Genomic DNA, 2,818 nt, shown 5'->3' with positions numbered 1-2,818 from the left:
GTGACACTTCCGGGTTTACGAGCGCACCTCCTCAGCAGCAGCCAATCAGAAGCCAGGGTTTTGTTACGTATTGTCAATATTACGAAGGATGTCTGCATGTTGTTTTAACCCTTTAACCAGCATCTTTACTTTATCTTCCATTTGCGAACCACTAACATAAAGTCCTTTGCACAGACAATCATTTAACGATCTTCATCACACACCAGCATAATAATGAGAGTAAAAGGAAAAAACTATAAATCATAATAAGGATCATTCATTCTACTTTGACTTACAGTTTTAGTTCATGCTTGTTGAACATGTATCAATTTCAGAGCCTCCCAGGAAATTGAGATCTCATTGTTAATTCCATCCATTCTTCTTCAATACCACTTTATCCTGTCCAGGGTCACTGGCTGCTAGAGCCAATTTCTTTGGGTGACGGTGGGATCCAACTCTGGACAGGTTGCCAGTCCATCACAGGGCAAACAAAGAGAGACAGACAACTACGCACATTCCCGTTTACCTTCACACTTAGGGGCAATTTAGAGTCACTACTTAACCTCACATACATGCTTTTGGAGGAAACCCACACACACAGGGAGAACATGGACATGCCATATAGAAAGGCGAGGCCAATATTTGAAACCATGACTTTCTGGCTATGACGCAAATGTGCTCACCACCATGCCACTGTGGGGTTTTTTTCAGATAATGAAAATCTTAATGAAAACCTAATTCAAGACACAGACAATTCACTGACTAAATTTAGCTACATACCTATAATTAAACAAATCCTTTAAAAGTGTAAACTGACTACAAAATACTATAATTAGGGTACAGACAAGAACTAACTAAAGAAATCCTATCTAATTGTAGATTGCTTCTCTATATTTACTCCTTTTCAGTGGAAAACATAATTACAAATCCATTTCTTATTGACCCACATTTGCGAAGACCAGATAGGAGCTTCTTTCTTTTTTTTAATCAGCAGAATACTTCATTTTCAGAGTAAAAAATGTCTGGTGTATTAGATGTTGTCTGAGTTTCAAACAAAATAGGGGACAGAGATTTCAGTAATTAGTCATCTCTTCTGTCAAATAACACAGAATAACACAAAAGGCTCATAGTTTTGAGTTGGAAGTGAGGCTTTTGAGTCAAGGATCACAGTTGCAATCTATTAATCTATTACATTTATATATGTTATATTTATTTTCTTTTATCCATGGCTATGCTCTAAACTTCAACCAGATGACTGACATTTCTATATCCTTGCAGGTCACTTATATGGGGCAACTATGGCTCATTTGGCACAACAGGTCATCTTGTAAACACCAGGAGAGCAGTTTGACCTTTTTCATGTCACTCTGACCACGTGCCTAGGTTTCTTTGGACACTATACTCCAACTGTCTTGCGCCTTGCCAGCACTTCTAGGCACAAAACATTGCATGCCTAGAAATGCAAGTACATCTAGAACATTTATATTTCCATAATGGGACAGTGGTGCCCTTGATTAGACACTAGAGGACTTGAGATCAGAATCAGCCAGCTAGTTGGGGACCTTTCTTGGTTGAGTTTCCATGTTCTCCCCTGGTTGTGGGATTTCTCTGAATACCATTATCTCCTCCCTTCTAGATTTGAGGTTTATATGGCTCCAAGTAACTAGGTGTAGATGTGTGTATGTCCGTTTCTTTGGTCCTGTGATGGAATTAAGACCAAAAGCAGTTGAGACATTAGTTGTATGGATTGAAATGGGCCTTATTTCACCTCTTAATTACAATGGGGGAAGTAGAGTACAAATATCACGGGGCATGGTAATAATGTGGGCACATTCGGTCTCATCCATCTCTGACTTCAGATACTGAGGCTGTCGGCCATGAGTGGTAATCAAGTTATTGCGCACAACAAGCACTTATACAAAATGCATATACAAAGGTGAGAGAGAGAGAGAGAGAGAGAGAGAGAGAGAGAGAGAGAGAGAGAGAGAGAGAGAGAGAGAGAGAGAGAGAGAGAGAGAGAGAGAGAGAGAGAGAGAGAGAGAGAGCGAGAGAGAGAGAGAGAGAGACTCCTCTGCGCCCGGACGGTGGATGCTCAGACTCTCCAAGGAGGCTGCGATGGAGACACGATGAAGCCGACGAGGTGTTTTTTCGGGGAAAAGTGCCTCTGGCGTGTCGTTACCTGGCGTCTTTTGCGGGTGCAGACCGTCACCAGACGCGTCTTTTCGGGGGGAAGAGGAGGAGTGCGTTACCATAATATCGATGCCTGAGGATTATGGACCTTTACAATAAGGAGCGACGGCGTGACGGAGTGGATAGACGTCTGTTTCTTCCTCCTCTCCTCCTCCTTCTCCTCTTTCTTCTGCTGCTTCTCTCATATCTTCTCTATTTACCACCGAAGTCGGGACGTTTGTCTTTACGCGTTCTTTTTTCCCCCTGAAAATGTTGAATTTAGCGCTCTGTGGACGTGAAGGATTTCCGTGGCGCGTCATTTTCAGTTGTGGTTGGACATAAACGCGCAAGGTGCACAAACCTGTAGACGGGCGCCGTTTGTCCGGGCAGTATGAGACAATATTTGGACACAAGCATTATTTTTTGTGTTACACTCTATTGCGCATGCCTGCTGGTAGATATTGGATGGTGCCCGACGCCACTTCGCTCCGTCCTGGCCGTGATGTAGGAGCCAAAGTGCAGGGAGCGGAGGACTGACACTAATAAGAAGAAACCATAATAATAATAATAATTAAAAAAAAAAAAAAATGCGCTGGCAAAGTGGCGGCGCGATGCCCGCAGGATTTGACTCGAGATCCCTCGTGAAATAGCTCGTGCCACAAACTGAAGA

The sequence above is a fragment of the Blennius ocellaris genome (genome assembly GCF_963422515.1).
Source record: "Blennius ocellaris genome assembly, chromosome: 7".
NCBI classification, from domain to species: Eukaryota; Metazoa; Chordata; class Actinopteri; order Blenniiformes; family Blenniidae; genus Blennius; species Blennius ocellaris.
This window is presented reverse-complemented; position numbering follows the sequence as displayed.